Source organism: Protopterus annectens, chromosome 3.part0 (genome assembly GCF_019279795.1).
Source record: "Protopterus annectens isolate FY-2018-M chromosome 3.part0, PAN1.0, whole genome shotgun sequence".
NCBI classification, from domain to species: domain Eukaryota; kingdom Metazoa; phylum Chordata; order Ceratodontiformes; family Protopteridae; genus Protopterus; species Protopterus annectens.
The window spans coordinates 1,127,064,194-1,127,083,404 of NC_056731.1; the positions used below are offsets into that span (position 1 = coordinate 1,127,064,194).

A 19,211-nucleotide genomic window follows, 5' to 3' on the forward strand; every position below is an offset into this window, starting at 1 on the left:
GTCTTCCTGGAGGCTCTCTCAAATTTTTGTGGATTTTAGGCAAGCAAAAAAATACGGCCAGATCACTAGCATCACAATTTAGCTTGCCTTCTATATCCTTTTTAGAAAAATAACCAAGATGAACACCCTTCTGTAGTAGCTTTTTATATTTATCTATGGCTTCAGTAAAACATTTCATTTCAGTATGTTCATGTATTTCTTGTTCACTTAAATATCACAAACACATTTTGTGATACTTGCACAGCACTCATTATTACAATTTTGCTGCCCTTGTCTGCTGGTTTGATTATTAACTCCTTCCTTCCCTGTAGTTCTTTTAAGGCCTTCCATTCTTTAAAAGTTAGTATAACTAATAGAATTTTTAACTTTTAACTTTAGATATCTCTTCACATATATTCTTGCCCTCAGAATTAACCATTGAATCAAAATGTGATACATTTTGATTCTGGAAAGGAGGCATGAATTTATTTGCATTAGGAAGGCTTGAAGTGTTTAATGGAGAATATGCATTAACAATTTCAGAATCACTTTCATACATTTGTTTACTTTCTTCACCACAAGAGAAAAAAACGTCATCTGAAAATTGTTCATATTCACCTTTTGCTTTATCATCCAAACACATTTTCTTAGAAAAGAAACATTTCAGGTGTAATTTACATACAAATCTAAAAACTTCCTGTTTAAAAACATGCATATGTGGTAAAACTGTAGGGATAAACTTTAAACCTAAATTTAAGACTGCAAATTGTTCCTGTGTTAACTCACAAGACGATAAATTCACTACATTGTTTGCAACATCACATAATTTTAAATAATTTATTGCCGTATTTAATTTTTTTTACTATTAAATTGTCCATTTCTAAAGTCTCTCTTGCTTGGTACATTGGAATTATACCCATTGCCTCTACTTCGCTTCTGTCCCTGTCGTTGCTGTTCCTCATTGCGACAAAACCGATTTTCATGTTCTCTCTGTTGTTGTGGGCATGGCAAGGGGGGATATTCTTCTCCTGAACTTTCGTGAATGTCATAACTTGCTTCATCCGTTGAGGCAAACGAAACTGACAATTTTTTTTTGTTGTTTTGACCACCATATTGTCTTCGTGCTTTACCGTTACGTTGACCAGATGATATCATGAAAGCCTGCCCCCTTTCGTAATCACAGTCTCTCAGCAATTTTTTTCTTTTTGTAGTTCTCCAAAGCACTTAATTTTGCATTTATTTTACCAAGAAAATTATCAACATTAACCTTACTCATTGCATTTGAAATTGTATTAGACATTGTAACCAGCTGCTGTTTCAATTTATTTGTTTCATTTCATCCCTTTCTAATAAAATCTGTAACCATTCCATCACACATTTGTGTGAGGCTGTTATCCAGCGGTTTTTAAACTGTTTATCTGTTGGACAGCTTTCATCAAAGGGACTGCTTGGATTCTTTACAAAACGGAGCCCTCTTGGTGTGATGTCAAGCTCAATATAACGCTGCAAACCTAAGATTTTATAATGTATACGGGTTTCTTTTTCCAACATTTTTTCAAACTTGTCACACAGTTCTCTTTTTTTTTTCTACCGGAATGGTAGTAAACATTTGCCCAACAGTCGTGAAGGGATTTGCAGTTCGTTTGGCTCTTTCATCAACAAATGTATGAAACAAAAGGCCAGCATTTTTACTCACAGTTCCTTTTTCTTGATTTAAATCAACTGAAGTATGAGCGTTGCCAATGTAGTGTTCCAAAGTTCTTTGAGAACCCGGAAGTGATCCCAATCCAACTACTCCCAATGTAAAGGTGGATTCATCTCTCAATAAACGCGGTATGTCCACATTCGGATCTGAAGACATATTCACACTTTGCTCAACAACACCAACACAGTCCTTAAAAATTGCATACAACCACGAAACGAATGGAACACAAACCACTTAGTAATAATCCTTTCTTTATTCTAGTGCCTTGGTGAAAAACACCTTCTTGGAATAACACATTCACCATAAGAATTTAATTTATACTCATCACAAACTAATTAACACATATGAGATTTATATAGACAGAAACAGGGCATTGCCATGGCGGCACCTTTTGCCCCCATGTATGCCAATTTGTCATATTTTGAAATAGTCTGTTTAAACAAGAGTTTGCTAAATTTCATGTTAAAGATTATTTTCATTATATAGACAATTTAATTTTTATTTGTGAAGGAGGGGCAGAGAAAGTAAATCAATTTGTAGAAGGTATACATAATCAATTTGAGTTGTCTTTTGATGGATTACAACAAGGTAGCAAGGTACATTTCTTAGATCTGGAAGGCAAAGAGGATGGCACAATTATAACTGGAATACATAGAAAATTTACTGATGGTAGTCAGTTTTTACATGCTTCCAGTTGCCATCCGCCTCATACTTTGAATGCTCTTCCATATAATGAATTTTTAAGGTTATGTATATTATGTAATAAAGAAGAGAATTTTATAGAAAAAAATGTACAAATCAGCAAATATATTTATTAATAGAGGTTATAATTCTGTTATGGTGAAAGAAGCAGTATATAAGGAATTTAATAAGAGTAAGAATGCAAGGGACAAAAATAGAGAGAAAAATAATATGATTTGTGAAAGAAATATCTCAAATAGAGAACAGTTGCAACAAATTTATTTTGTTTCTATGTATAATATTAAAACCAAAGAAATTATTGATATGCTGGAACACTGTTGGAAATTTTTAATACAAGATAACTTCCTGACAACACCAAGACGGCCCTCGTGGTCATATGACCGGGGAGAAATGTAAAAGATATGTTGGTTCATGAGTTATTCACTTTACCAGATGTAATATTAGCGAAAGCCCCAATACAGATGGGTAGTTTCAAATGTGGATGATGTCAGATTTGTTCACATATTGTTAGAAGTTTTGAATAGGTGAATAATGTTCCATTCACATGTCGAGATAGATATACATGCAAATCTAAAGGAGTAATATACATTTTGAGTTGTTCATGTAATTATGTAGGAGAAACCAAAAGAATGTTCCATACAAGATTTATAGAACATATTAGGGATATAAAAAACTGCAAACAGGAAAAGGTGATTGCTTTTTATTTTATGTTGATGCATAATAGTGAATGTGAAGTTGTTCAATTTCGCCATTCATTCATCACTGATCGTTACTTAGTTCAAAACAGCTCATAGTTACCATGTGCTTGAGTTGTGTAATGTCTGAAGAAAAAGACAAACATCCAAAGTCTGGGTTTAAAAAAACGCCCAGACTGCGGACAGAAAATGTCAGTCACAGATGCCCATGTGCAGTGTGTTAAAGGAAAGAGGTCAGAGAGTGTGGTGACTTCAGCTCCACTGCCTTTGGAGCTGACAGTCTGCTCTTTTCAGAACCGGGACACAGCTTTGGAACCGGTTGCCAAAAAACCTCCATCCATATTCCTCCAGTTGGCTCCATCTGTCCACACTTCCAGGTCCTCTGTCAGCCTATCTGATCTGGATATGGACCAGCTGGTTCAGAAACTCTTAAAGGCACCTCTTAAAGGCCTAGTTAAATTCCTGTCAGCTCAGACACAACCGTCAGAGCCAAAAACCACTACCTTTGAATTGTCTGCTCCTCCGAGCCATACCGGACCTTCGAAGCCGGAGGAGGCCGACCTGATGATTGTGGATCCCTTAGAGCTGACAGCTGCTCCAGTGTTGGCTCCATCTGCTCGGACGTTGTTGGCACCGACCGGGGAGTCTAGGAGCCGACACTTTCCAGTCTGGTCCAGGGAAGATAGCCGCACCGACTTGTCGGTGCCGACTCTTCCACTCGGGGCTTCGTCTTGGGTGAGCTCGGCTCCTACCTCGAGCTCAGAGCCCACTGCTTCGGTGCTGGAGGAGTTCGCGGCTCCATCTGAGCCATCGACTCCTCATTGGAGCCGAGGTGCATTTGATACCATGAGGCGAGTGTTGTCTCCCAAGACTTCGTCATCTCAAGGTCTGGCCTCTTCTTCCCCTAAAGTGCCTGTGTCTGTTTCTGTTCCCTCTGGTCATCCCAAGTGTAGAGACCCAGAGCCTCAGGTAGCCCCACAGGGCACTCCCTGCTCTTCGGAGACCTCGCCATAAGTTCCCTCTGAAGAGGTTCCCAGGAAGAGATTATGCAAGAGGAGGCATTTGCCCCCCCCCCAGGAGTCTATCACATTGGACACAGACCTGGATGAATCAGAAGGGTCCCCCCAGATCCCCCTCTGAGAACATCTCCTTTGCGGAGATTCTTGAAATTCTTAGGCAGAGGGGTGATTGGCAGTCCAGGAGCCCTACTGAGAATGAGTCTGTTCTCCTGAAGGCGTTTTGGTCTCAACCTTCCACCTCTTGGGTGTCTCCGCCCTATGATGAGCTCATGGATCTGGTCTCTCGTAGGGCAATGGAGTCTCCAGAATCTATGGAACCTGTTCCTAGGAGGCCTAATAAGTTTATTTCAGCCCCTGTGGATAAGTCCTTTTTGAACAAGGGAGTCCCTGTTGATATGGTGGTGGCGGCAGCCACCAAAAAGGAAATCTCTGAGACTTCCTCATCTATCCATCCTCCTAACAGAGAATCTAGGATCATGGATATATATGGGAAACGCATGTTCAGTTCAGCGACTTTCTCACTCAGATCACTGAACTACTTGACACATTTTACCAGACTGCAGAGAGATCTCCTTAAGGAGTTGGGAAATACTCTTCAGGGTGCTGTAGCTTAGAGTGTATCCGATAAGATTGCCACTCAGCTCTCTACCCTCAATTCGATAGTCAACTCGTCCATGCGTCTCGTATCATACACAACTGATGGTTCGAGTAGAGCCGCAGGTACAGGAATCGCTCTCCGTAAGTATGCCTGGATGCGATTCTATTCCTTCACGGAACCCTTCAAGTCTTCTTTTACTAATACCCCATTTGATGGCTCATCCTTGTTTGTGCCAAAGGTGAAGGAGACTTTGACCAGGTGTGAGCAAGAAGGAAAGATTCTCTGCCATTGGAGTCCATTTTTCCACCCCCACTCGACCCTTTCCCAAAGGTCAGAGGGGAGGAAAGATGTGGTTCCGGAAAGCCCAAGGAGCCTTTCAAGACGCACATGGAGAGCCCCCTTCGAGGCAGAGGAGGGGGTTTCAATGGAAGACTCCGCCCTCGCAGCAGAGGGGGTCCACAACACCAGGGTGACAGAGATCACTGCTCTGGTCAATCCTACCAGCGCTCCTGAAGGGAGGCCCGGCTGTCCTACTCTGGAGGCAGTTGGGGGTCGCTTATCATTGTACTCCAAAGCCTGGCTAAATATAACAAATGACATTTGGATACAAAGTATCATTTCCAGAGGGTATTTCATACCGTTCTCCACCCAGCCTCTTCCCGTCAAAAAATCCCGGACATTTCACCCAGTCACATGGGACAAGCAGCAATAGAGGTACGCCGATTGCTAGAAAAAGAGTCATCCAGCCAGTCCTAGCAGACCAGACAGGATTCGGAACTTAATCAAGGTTTTTTTTGGTTCCAAAGAAAACAGGGGACTGAAGACCCATTTTGGATCTCAGCAGACTCAACCAGTTTGTGAGAAAAGAGAAGTTCTGAATGGTCACGCTGCAATCCACACTCCAGTTCTTGGGGAAGGACAATTGGATGTGCTCGATTGATCTCAAGGATGCGTACTACCACATAAAGATGGCCAGACCATCCAAAGATCACCTGCGTTTCCGGCTGGGAGCCAATCATTATCAATTCTGAGCTCTGCCCTTTGGTCTCACTACAGCCCCCAGAGTGTTCACCAAGTGCATGGCAGTAGTCACGGCTCACCTGAGGCGTCTAGGATTCCAGGTGCTTCCGTATCTAGACGATTAGCTCCTTACCTCCACCACCAGGCATCAACTTCTGCAAGCGAGAGAGGCTACTCTGACACTCTGTAATCAGCTAGGCATTGCAGTCAACTTCGAAAAGTCTGCCTTGTTGCCATCGCAGCCTATCGTTTTTATAGGGACAGAACTAGACACGTCAACCACCACTCTCCACCTTCCACCAGAAAGAATCTCTATTCTTCGCCAACACATCATGTCCCTAATATCAAAGAACAGAGCACCAGCAGCAGAGGTATTGAAAGTTCTAGGATTGACGGTGGCAGCTATTCTAGCAATCTCGTTAGCAAGGATGCATATGAGAATCCTTCAATGGCTTCTATTCACGCAATGGTCTTACCAAGAACTTCCAATGAGTCACTTGATCGTGATAAATTCCTGCAAGAAGGATCTTCAGTGGTGGTTGATGTCTCTTCATATCACAATAGGATGTCCTTTCATGCTTCCCCCTCCAGTTCCCACTGTGACCACGGACGCTTCCCTGATGGGGGGGCTTTTTCAGGGAAAGACTGCCCAAGGCACATGGACAGATCAAGAATCACATATGCATATCAATGTCCTGGAGATAAGAGCGGTACTACTAGCATTGCAATACTTTCAGGACTCTCTTCCTCTAGGGACAATTGCAATACAGACGGACAGCATGTCAGTGTTCTGGTATCTGAACAAACAAGGCGGGGCCAAGTCTTATCCCCTTTGCCGAGAAGCCCTCAGAGTATGGCAGTGGGCACTGTCATCCCAGCGCTTTCTGTTGGCAACAGACATCCCAGGCAAATCCAATGTCATAGCGGACAGACTGAGCAGAGCAATCTTATTGCCTCACAAATGGTCCATCAAACAAGAGATTACGGACAGGATCTTCTGCAGATGGGGCCAGCCTTCCTGCGACCTGTTCGCCAGTCAAATCGACAACAAATGCAGAAGCTATTTTGCCCTGATTCCCATGCCAGGTCACTTCCCGAGGGATGCTCTTTTCCACGATTGGCCCCCCGGGTCTCCTCTATGCATTTCCACCAACTCCCCTGATATTCAAATTCTTAGAGAAAGCAAAGTCGCTGGGACGGACAATCACCCTTATAGCCCCTCATTGGCCTCAGCAGATTTGGTTTCCGTTTCTTTACCATCATATTCTGGAAGATCCATGGATCCTGGACCCAGTTCCAGACTTGTTGACACATCAGTCAGGGGATCTTCACCCATCATTGCAGACACTGAAGCAAACCGCTTGGCTGCTCCAATTCCCTGCATAGCCAGGATCTATAATCTTTCCCATGACACTAGTCAGATTTTGTTGGCTTCCCATAAACCTTCCACCAGAAAATTGTATCATAGTAAGTGGAAGAGATTTTCCATTTGGGCTTCTTCCCACAGTATTGACCCTTATCAAGCGCCATTTTCTTCTATCTTACAATTCTTGACAGAAATCTTCAACAAAGGAGCAGTGGCGGCTACTGTGCGAGTACAATTAGCTGCTATATCTAATTTCCATCTAGGAACTGATGGTTTGAATATTATGGCTCACCAATTGTCTAAGGCTTTTCTAAAAGGTTCCTTTCACATAAGGCCTCCAATGAAGACACCTTATTCCCACTGGAATTTGAATTTTATGTTCTCTCGTGTCATTCTTCCTTCTTTTGAGCCTGCATATTCTTGTGAACTAAAATTCTTGTTGTGGAAAACTATCTTCTTAGTAGCCATCACCTCAGCCAGTAGAGTGTCAGAGCTCCAAGCCCTTTCCATCAAGCCCCCTTACATGGTCTTCCATACTGACAGAGTATCTCTCAGGACAAATCCATCCTTTCTGCCCAAAGTATGTTCTGAGATTAACATTAATCAAGTCATTGAGTTGCCCATTTTCTTCCCTAATCATACCAACAAATTGGAATATATGTTGCACAAACTCGATGTTCATAGACAACTTAGATTTTATTTGGACAGAATAAAAGACATTAGGAAATCAGATCAGCTCTTTGTGTCTTTTTTCTGAGACCAGGAAAGGTAAACCAGTTGCTAAAACAACCCTGAGGCTGACAGAGGAGCTAAGAGTGGACAGATGGAGCCGACTGGAGCAATATGGATGGAAGTTTTTCGGCAACCGGTTCCAAAGCCATGTGCCGGTTCTGAAAAGAGCAGATTGTCAGCTCTGAAGTCAGTGAAGCCGAAGTCACCACACACTCTGACCTCTTTCCTTTAACACACTGCACATGGGCATCTGTGACTGACATTTTCAGTCTGCAGTCTGGGCATTTTTTAAACCCAGACTTTGGATGTTTGTCTTTTTATTCAGACATTACACAACTCGGGCACACTGTTTAACTATGAGCTGTTTTGAACTAAGTAACCATCAGTGATGAATGAAGGCGAGATGGAACAACTCACATGGAACGTTATGCTGAGTACATAACTTCTTTTTTTTCACTGTTTAAAGGAAGTGTTTTAGAAAAAATTTATTGTTTTTATATCCGTGATGATGCTTTGAAAAAGAATGTATTTATATTCTGAAGTTTAATACATTGGTTCCTATAGGTTTTACTAGAGTGAACTAAATTGGAGAAGTGTTCTTTAAGATAATTGTGTTCCAATGAATTATGTGTTAATTAGTGTTTGTGATGAGTATAAATGAAATTCTTATGGTAAATGTGTTACTCCAAGAAGGTGTTTTTCACCAAGGCGCTAGAATAAAGAAAGGATTATTACTAAGTGGTTTGTGTTCCATTCATTTCATGGTTGTATACACTTTTTAAGGACTGTGTTGGTGGTGTTGAGCAAAGACTCTTTCTGCTGTTGGAGTCTGTTTTTCCCTCCCTACTAGGACTTATCCCAAAGGCCGGAAGGGTGGTAAGATGTGATTCCATAAATCCCAAAGAGCCTTTCCAGACACACATGGTGAATTTTCCCCCAGCAGCAGATGAGGAAATAACAATGGAAGACACCAACCACTTGGTAAAGGTGGTCAGCAAAACCCAGGCGACAGGGACACATTCCTTGGTAGGCCTTACCAGCGCTCCTGAAAAGAGGCCTGTCTGTCCACCTCTGGAGGCAGTCCGGGGTCGCTTGTTATTGTACCCAAACGCCTGGTTAGGTATAACAAATGACAAGTGGGTACAAGCGATCATATTCAGAGGCTATTACATACCCTTTTCCTCTCCCCCTTTAGGAAAAAAGTTGGTTCCGGATGTTCCACCCATCAAAAGGGATCAAGCAACCCTAGAAGTACAAAGGTTGCTAGAAAAGAGAGTCATCCAAAATGTCCCCACAGACCAAATTGGATCTGCAACTTACTCAAGGTTCTTTTTAGTTCCAAAAAAGACGGGACTGGAGGCTCATTCTGGATCTCAGCAGACTAAACAAGTCTGTCAAGAAATCGAAGTTCCGGATGGTAACACTGCAGTCAGTACTCCCCTTTTTGGGGAAAGACAACTAGATGTGCTCGATAGACCTCCAGGATGCATACTACCATAAGATGGATGGGCGATCCCAGTGTCACTTATGCTTTCGACTGGGAGCCAGTCATTACCAATTCTGAGCTCTGCTCTTTGGTCTCACTACAGCCCCCAGAGTGTTCGCCCAAATGTATGGCAGTAGTCATGGCTCACCTGAGGTGGCTGGGATTCCGGGTGTTTGTGTACTTGGACGACTGGCTCCTAACTGCTACCAACAAGCATCTAGTTATCAGGGCAAGAGGCACCACCATCCAGCTCTGCTCACAACTAGGCATTATGATAAATTTCGAAAAGTCTGCCTTGTTGCCATCACAGCATATCATTTTTATAGGAGCAGACTTAAAACACAAGAGAGATGATAGCCAAACTTCCTCCTGACAGGATTCAAACTCTACATCAGCAAGTAAAAAGCCTATTGACAAAGAGGAAAGTGCAAGCAAAAATGGTTCTACAGGTCTTGGGCACCATGGCGGCAGTGATAACCTTAGGAACTCTCATGACTAGACATTCAAGAGGTACTACAGTGGTTGCTTTTCACCCAGTGGTCCATGCAGGAGCTGCCCATGTCCCACAAGATTATCATAAAGGAATCCTGCAAGAAGGATCTACGCTGGTGGCTTCATTCTACTCAGGTGGTTCTGGGTGGATCGTTCATTCCCCCTCAACAAATAGCTACAGTGACCATGGACGCTTCCCAGATGCGATTTGAGGAAGACTGTCCAAGGAATCTGGCAGGACAATGAGAACCACTTTCCATATCAACATCCTAGACATAAGAGCGGTGCTGTTGGTGTTGCAGACTTTCCACAACTCCCTTCCACTAGGAAAGATGGCAATCCACACGGACAATATGTCAGTCGTGTGGTACATAAACAAGCAAGGAGGAACCAGATCTTACCTCGTATGTCGAGAGGCTCTGAGTATGGCAGTGGGCAATCTCTTCCCAGTGCTTTCTAGTAGCAATGCATTTCCCGGGAAAATCCAACGTGATAGCAGGCAAACTCAGCAGAGCTATTCTTATGCTTCACGAGTGGTCCCTGAAACAGAAAGTTGCAGAACAGATTTTCCGCAAGTGGGGCAAGCCTTGCTGCGACCTTTTTCGCCACATCCATGAATGCCAAATGCAGCAGCTACTTTGCCCTGATCCCCCCCCCTTTGGGGAAGTCATCAAGGGATACACTCGTATACGAATGGCCCCCGGGCCTCCTTTACTCCTTCCCTCCTTTTCCCTTTATCCCCAAAGTCCTCCAAAAAGCCAATACATTGGGAAGAAAGTTGATACTCATTGCTCGTACTGGCCTCGTCAAATTTGGTTCCCCTTCTTATGGCCCCATCTAAAAGAGGATCCATGGATTCTGGACCTCCTGACACATCTGTCAGGAACACTCCATCCCTCGATAAAAACCCTCAAACTGACAGCTTGGCTGCTCCACTTCCACTCCTAGCCAGGCTTTCGGATATTTCTCCTGCTGTGAGACATATTCTGATCTCATCACATAAAACAACAACTAGAAAGCTTTATGCTAGCAAATGGAAAAGGTTTTCATGTTGGGCTGTCAACAATCACACTGACCCGTTCACGGCCCCTGTGACTGCTATTTTAGACTTTTTAGCAAAACTTTTCAATGAAGGTGCAGCAGCAGCTACTATAGGAGTTCATTTGGCTGCTATATCTAATTTCCATATTGGAAAGGTGGGATTCAAAATTATGTCCCATACACTGTGTAAGGCCTTTTTGAGAGTTGTTAAGGTCTCCACTAAAAGAACCAGCGTCACCTTGGGACCTTAATTTAGTATTGTCTGCTCTAATCCTTCCACCATATGAACTGGCTTCATCTTGTCATCTGAAATTCCTAACCTGGAAAACAGTGTTTTTGGTAGCCATCACATCAGCTAGGCAGGTATCAGAACTCCAAGCTTGTCTATACGCCCACCGTACTTGGTCTTTCATAAAGATATAGTTTCCCCTGAGAACTAATCCGTCATTCTTACCCAAAGTTTGTTACGAGACAAACCTCAATCGATCTATTGATCTCCCTGTTTTCTTCCCAAATTACGGCAGCGAGGTAGAATATAAACTACACCAATTGTATGTACACGGGCAATTGCGTTTCTACATGGACAGGACAAAAGAACTCGGAAAATCTGATCAACTGTTTTTTTTTTTTTGGATAAAAAGAAGAGCGCCACAATATCAAAAGGCACTCTGTCAAAGTGGCTTATTGATGCCTTTACCTGTGCATACACTTCCCAAAGTAGACAATTGCCTGGGAAAATAAAAGGTCACTCAAGAGCCATTGCAACATTGGCTGCTTTTTAGGCTAGGCTACCTATGGATTCAATTTTTGCTGCAGTAACGTGGGTTAAACCTTATACCTTTATCACTCATTAGAAAGTAGACTTGGCCTCCTGGAACAGGGCTTCTTTCGGATCGACTATTCTGAGAAGTTTGTTTCCCAAAGCCACCCAAGAAGAAAGGTGCTTGGGGATGCTGTCCCAACCAGCAAGAATGAAGGCGAGATAGGACAACATAACGTAAAGAAGTTATCTACTCACCATAATTTTTCATGTTTGTTCATCTCGCCTTCATTCTTGCATCCCACCCTCCTTCCCCCCAACCTTTACTCCTGGAGGATCAAGAGGCCTTTGGATTTGGAACTCATGTACTCTGATTTCCTTCTTAGTCCTAAGGAACACGTGTTTGTATACACTATTGTATGTGTATTACTGTTACTTTTAGTTTTTTTGCGAACAAGATCTGGGTAATCTCCCTAAGCATGATAGGATAGGGTTTTTTGTCTCAAGCTTTAGTATAGGCCGAGTTGGAACTGATAATCTGTTCCGAACCCAACCAGCAAGAATGAAGGCGAGATGGACAACAAACATGGAATGTTATGGTGTGTACATAACTTCTTTTTTCCCAACCTCCCCAGTCCCTTTCATCTTTTAGCAAATGTGTCAAGCTATGTACATTTTGACAGCTGCACCCAGACAGCAGTACCTGTTCTAAAAGTTAAGGTTACCCATGCTAAAGAGCATGTTAAAGTTTGTCTTCCCATGTACACTTATTGCTGTCCTTTTCTTATATTTCTTACCTTCCCAGAAAAGTTCACTGGTATATAGTAGGCTAACTCCCACCAGGGCCTTTATAAGCTTAGCCACGCAACCCAACCCAGTTGTGTCTCTGTATAACATGGGCATCTGTTTGGAGGGTATGTTAATTGTTTGCTTAAGCTTTAGTGGGGGGATATGCTAGTTTGAGGAATATTTTCTGTCTGCCTCTGTCTACAAGAGTCCTGGGGGCCAGACTGTGGATGAATTTTCGATTTCTCATCCAATGGTCAAGGTTTCTTTTGAATAGGGTTAAGGATGTACTTTGCTTTACATGGATGGGGGAGCCTATTCCAGAGTGTGGGGATCCTGTGAGAGATGTATCTGTCTTGCCAGCATGTTCTGTTTTATATTGCAAAGTTTACATTCTTGGATCTAGCCTTTCTGGTGCTATTCGTTTTGCGGATGTGCAAAAGGTCCATCAGGGTTGGATATGAGGATGCCTTGTATGCCAGGCATACATCACCTCTCCGTAACCTGTAGGAGACTATGTATAGAGATAGGGCTTAAAGGTGATCTGTATAAGACACTGTGTTAATACCCTAGATCCTCTTGGTGAGGAACTTCTGCGAACATTCCAACTGTTGCATATGCCTGGTCATGTACATGCCAGAGGGGGGTCATTGTACTTAATGATAGGTCTGATAAGGGCTGAGTAAAGTGATGATATAACTTCTTGGACATGGGTGCCATACTGTTATAAGTTGGATGGCATAGAATGATTTGCTTAATATCTTGTGAAAAATTGCTTGCGTGCATGCAATCAACATTAACTTCATTGGTTGTCTTTAAATAAGTAAACTAAACTGTACATTTAAGTATTAAGGCTGCTTGGGTGGGGGTAGGGGGCAACTACTTATGAACTGCTTGCCAATGTACCTTTAAATATTAATTACTTTCTGTACTGTAAATTTCACTCAACACACACTGCTCAAACTTGTTGTATCTTTCGGCTTTTCCCAGTTAGGGGTCGCCACAGCAGAACTCCGATCCGCTAATGATTGGCAGTAGATTTTTATGTGCCGAGTTGCCAGCCCTGACGCACAGCTTTCAACGAAGGTACGCCCATTCACGCACGTCTCCACACAGAAGATGCTCTAGCTGAGAATCGAACAGGACAACGTCTTGCTCTGAGGTGACAACGCTACCGCAGCACCAGCACCGCAGTCAACACACACTGCTCAAACTGCTGATGTTTAATTGTTTGCAGTCTGCTGCTTTCCAGGCAAAAGCAGTTAGTACTGGGGGGAAATGTTAGTAACTTTGCAAACGAGTGAAAGAAACTGTAGATTTCACTCAACACACTGTTCAGACCTCTCATGATTAATTGCTTGCACCTGTAGGCATCCTGTCTCCAACTGAATGCATTTGCTAATGGGAAAAATAGATAGCAACTTTGCAAATGCAAGGAAAAACTACCAATGTCCTTCACTGATCACTGTTACAGTATTCATGACATATGGGAAGTATCCTGCCTCTAGCCAAGGATGAAGTACATCCCCCAGTATACAAAAGCTTGGGTGCCTTCCTCTTGTGCCATACCTTCAATGTATGCCCCAAGTGCAAGATTACAAAGCAGTACGTAAGGGAAGTCGCACAATCTTTTTACCTTTGGAACAATGGAATACACTTCACTGGCAGTCTCTTTCTGTCAGCTTTCTTAATTGTCAGAAGAATGGGAAGCAGAATCCCCTTCTCCTTAATGTTTCAGTGTTTGCTGGCTTTTATTTTATTTCCTCCTCAGCCTGTTCTAAATCTAAAAATGCCTTTGATCCTCCTAGAAAAAAAATCTGAAGGCAGCTGGACACAGAAACTTGAAACTGTCTCTGGCCTTTCAACATTCCCAGATTGCTGGGATAACTTTCCTCCTCTTCTGCCTGGTGTACAGTGGATAATCATTTTCCATAAAACAATCTACTGTCCTGTTTTTGATTAATTTTTCCATTCTGCCACAGTGAGTATAATTTCCTTTTTGGCTTGTATTTGTTGAAATGTCTCATCTTGAGAACTGCATAAATATCTCTCAGAAAGGATCAATAGCATCAAGATCCTCTGATAATCTGGACAGACTAGAAGTCCTCTCTCTTCAGTCATTCTCTTGTAGACTCCATTGTGGTAATCCATGTCTGAACTTTCAAGCCATGAAAGATTTGATACACCTTGGACAACTGATGTCCTTCCATGTCACTGTTGGGCGTAGGGCAGCACGATGTTCATCCAGTACACTAAATCCTTAGGTTGCTTTAAGGTATGCTGTATGTCACACGTGTGCTCCTTGCGTAGTGTAGGGCTATAAGTGTTGTCTAGACATACCATCCTCAGATCTTCCTTGCTGCTAGTTTGAACTCTACTTCTTGATCGGCAGCCTGAACACCTACATTTTGTTGCTGGTTTCTGAGCCATTGCTAAAAGTGCCCTATTGGAATGTCTTTTTTTACTTGTCTTTTAGTTGCTTGTGGGGTTTCATATCATCCAAGAAGGGTAAATGCTAGTGTGGGAGACCAATTCAACATGAAGACCGGCACAAACAGTGTCTGTTTTGCCTTAGCACCTTGCACGACCATACATCCTATTCTATCAGGCTTTTGTACCAATGTTTTTGCATAGTAGACTTTCTTCTTTGGCATTGTGTCTTGAGAGTCAGTGACTTAAACTTCTTGCAAAAGATACTATAGAAGGAACTTTCCCACCCTGAGGGACAGCCGTCAGGGAAGAAGGCTAAGAACCCTAGGCCGGAATCTTCTGCTGTTCAGTTTCTGCTGGAAGTTTCTCCCGAGGTGAGTGAATTGCCCGGAGGTTCTCCCAGCTTTATTTTCTGATTCCTCTGCTACGATCAGGTTGGAGGACGACTGGGATCCGACTTTAAGCATGTCCGAGGAGGTTTTGCAGACGTCCATTTCGGGCATTCAAGGAGAACCATTGTTGATCATTTTTGAGGGGCCTAGGGATGTTCCTCAGATTCTAGTCAGAGAAGAAGTTCCTACTACTATTATTGAATTCCCTGTTGGGTCAGAGCCTTCCACGTTTTATAAGGCAGATGTCACATTAAAGAAAAAAACAAAAAACTAAACATGTTTCTCTTGCCCCTAAGGATCCACAGAGTGAGTAGCAGGCCGTCACTCAGGGTTTGCTTAGTGCTCTGATGGCATCGAAACCTCCTCAGGGTGTTTCTGTTCCAGCTTCCCCTTGATACTCTACTCCACTTAAAAGACCCAGGAACAGGATTCCTGTAAGGAGGAGTTGGATTCTGATGAGGAATCCCTAGCTTCCTCTTCTCAAATTCCATCTCCTTTGGACTCTGGGTCAGAGGAAGAGGAATTTTTCAGTTTTGATACTCCCTTTGAAGAGATTTCATTTGGGGATGATAAGAGTTTTTTTTAAATGGGATTGTGCTCAGGTCTCTGAGATCCAGAAGAGGTACTACTAGTTGCCGCAGATGGAATATCTTAAACCTTCTGCTGCTGTTTCTGTTTTGGCTGCTTTGTGGGATGCGTTTTCCAATGCCTCTAAAGCTCCTGATTCTCAGCCCCCTGTTGCCAAGAAACCTGATCGGTTTTATAGGGTGCCTGAGGACTGTAACTTTTTTGTACAAGTGTCCTATTGCTGACCCGTCGGTGGTGTCTGTAACTTCTGACAAGCCCTCTCAATTGCTCCCTTCGTCCAAATTTCTGCTTTCTGATTAAAGATAGGAGAACCATGGAAAGGCTAGGTAAGAAAGTTTACACCTCAGCTACCTTGGCTTTTAGGGCTATTAATTACCAGACCCATATGCCCAATTATGTGTTGGTTCTCCTATGTCAGGCTTGCCAGGTTATTTCTGATCTTCCAGACTCTGAGGTAAAACTTTAGCTGATTCCCTGTTGGGGACTTCTTCACGGGTGGCTGGTCCATTCCGTCAGGTGTAGTTATGATGTAGCAGATGCATCTTCTAGGGCTGCTGCTTTTGGGTTCATGATGGGTATTCTTGGCTTTGGCTTCAACCATCGCCTGATGATATCAAGGCTAAGTTGATGGATGCCCCTCTTGATGATAAACACTTGTGTGGGAAGCTGCTGCTGATTTGTTTAAGCCCCTTCAGGATAAAGGGAAGGCTTTACAGAAACTCAAACATGTTTGTTTCTCCTGTTCCTAAATTTCAGAGAAGCTACCCCAATAAGCCAGCCTTTGTTCGCAGGCAATCTCACCCTCTTCTAAAGGGCAAAAAGGGTGGCAAGGAGGCTCCTGCTAAGGCTACTCAGACTTCAGGTACTCAGAAGTCTCTGTTTCCAGATAAATCAGGTGCTGTCTGTCTGTTTTTTCCCAGCCATGGGCATCTTTCTTTTCACCTTTCTGTCTCTGTGTCATCGCCCCCCCCCCCCAACTTGGCTAGAAATTCCTGGATTCTGCCCATTATTCACCATGGGTATTGCATGGTGTGGAAATCCCTTCCACTTTTATGGGTATTCCTCAGCCTTCGTGTGAACAGCTCCCCTTTTTTTCCAGAGGATATTCGGACCTTTGGACTCTGGGTACTATTCAAGAGGTACCTGTATCCCAAAGGGGGGAGGGGTTTTTACTCTAGGATGTTTCTAGTACCCAGAAAAGAGGGAACCTGGAGACCAGCTCTAGACCTGTCTCATCTAAACACTTTTCTGAAGGTGCCCCTTATCGAATGTTGTCCCTTCAGACTTTGTTCCCTCTTTTACTTCCTCAGGCATATATGGTGTCTCTAGCTCACAAGGATGCTTATCTCCATATTCATCTCCATCCCATTTTCATGAAGTTTTTGTGTTTCTCTGTTGCTTCCTGGCATTTTCAGTTATCTGTTTTTGCCCTTTGGCCTTTCCACTGCCCCAAGGGTATTCACCAAATGCCTTGCTCCTGTGATTGATTTTTGCAGGCTTCAGGGGCTCCAGTATTTCCTTACTTGGAAGACCACCTGTTTCAGGCATCCTCTTCAGAGATCCTGTTGCAAAAAATCGTCATTTTGCCATTTACCTTCTTTTTAGAGCCTGGGGTTCACAACAAGATGTGGATGCCCTCTCTTTTTTTCTTGGAAGTGGATGTTTCTTTATGATTTCCCTCCTCTTCCCCTCATTCCAAAAGTCCTATTCAAAATTCAACAGGACTCTCCCAAAATCTTGTTGGTGACTTCCTTTTAGTAGAGACAGCATTGGTTACCTCCTCTTCTGCATTTAGCCAAGGGGCAATCATCACAAGGTACCTCACAGGGTGGACCTACTCGCACAAGACAAGGGATCTCTCACCCATCCACACTTGTCCACTCTTCAACTGATACTGTGGGTGATAGGATTTTGATTCCACATAGACACCTTTTATGAGGTCATGCTTAGGGTCCTGCAGAAGGCTAGGAAATCCAATTTATCCAAATGGAAGAGGTTTACTGTTTGGTGCCTCTCTCGTAACCTGGATCCACTTTTTCTATTGCTCAATGCTGGGTTGGCTTATTCTTCTGTTAAGGCCCATTTATTACTTTAGCTTCTGGATTTGAAGCTAAACAATTCTTTAAAAGTATCCTTTATATTAGGCCTCCCTGGAAGCCTGTTCCTCCACCCTGGGATCTTAATTTTGTTTTGGAAAAATTGACTCCGGCTACTTTTGAGCCTGCTCCTTCAGCTTCCTTGCAACATTTCTGTTGGAAGTCTGTACTTTTGTTGACTCTTACTTCTGCCAGGTGAGTGTGTGAGCTTCAAGCCCTCACGGCTTGTCCTCCTTTTCTTGTGTTTCATAAGGATAGAGTGTCTATGCATACTAATCCTTCTTTTATGCCCAAGGCATGAAATGAGTTATCCCCTAATCAGTCCATTTATTTGCCCACTTTTTCCCTTCTCCACAATCTACTAATGAGAAGGTGCTGCACATGTTAAATGTGCATAGACAACTCAGATTTTATTTGGCTAAGACTGTTAGAAAATCAGCTTTTTGTTTCCTTTCATCCCAGGTCCTTGGGATTAGCTGTATCAGAGCAGACTATTTCTTCGTGGATTTCAAAATCTATTTCTTTTTGTTATTCTTTAGATGGTAAGAGCCTTCTTTATTTTGTAAAGGCTCATTCTACTAGAGCTGTGGCTTCTTCTGCTGCTTTCTTCAAGGGTTTGGATACTAACTCTGTTCTTGAGGCAACTACCTGGACTTCTGTACATACTTTTACCAAGTACTACAAGTTGGATGGAATCTCCAGAGCTAGAGCTGGTTTTGCTAGGGCCATCCTTCATGGCTTCCTAGAGACCTATGCTGTTCCTTCCTCCTCCCAAGTTTCTTCCCGAGCTTTGGCACTCTCCCAAATTTAATGAATACTGCAACAGTGATATGGAAGGACATAGTACAGTTTTGTAAAATCTTAACATAATGGTAGATGTCCTTCTCTTCACTGTTGCACTAGTCACTCCCTCCCTCCTCCCACTGGTTCTTTTCTCTTCTGGATGTACCGGTTACCTCTTGGTTTTCGTTGGACTGGCATGCCTACTGGGGCTTTCATTTCTGAGGATGGTATGTCCAGACGTCACGTTTATCCCCTACGCTATGCAAGGAGCATATGTGTGACGTACGGTGTACCTTAAAGCAACCTAGTCTTAGGTATACTGACCAGACATCTGGCTGGCCTAGGCAGGGAATCCCAAATGTAATGAATACTGCAGCAGTGAAAGAAAGGATATTTACAGTTCTGGGAAGATTTTACACAACTGTACTTTCCTTCCCAGAGCAAATGATTCCTCAAAGACCCAGTTAAAAGAACTAAACCTTCATCATCAGACAGTTGAGACACATAGGCTTGATAGATTCTAATCTCAACGTTTTCTCTA

At 43.0% G+C, this 19,211-nt stretch overlaps 1 protein-coding gene across 2 annotated transcripts in view; it reads left to right on the forward strand.

Moving 5' to 3' along the window:
* NPC1 (NPC intracellular cholesterol transporter 1) overlaps positions 1–19,211 on the forward strand; it is a 1,151,083-nt gene that overhangs the window by 1,043,572 nt on the left and 88,300 nt on the right. The window lies entirely within an intron of this gene.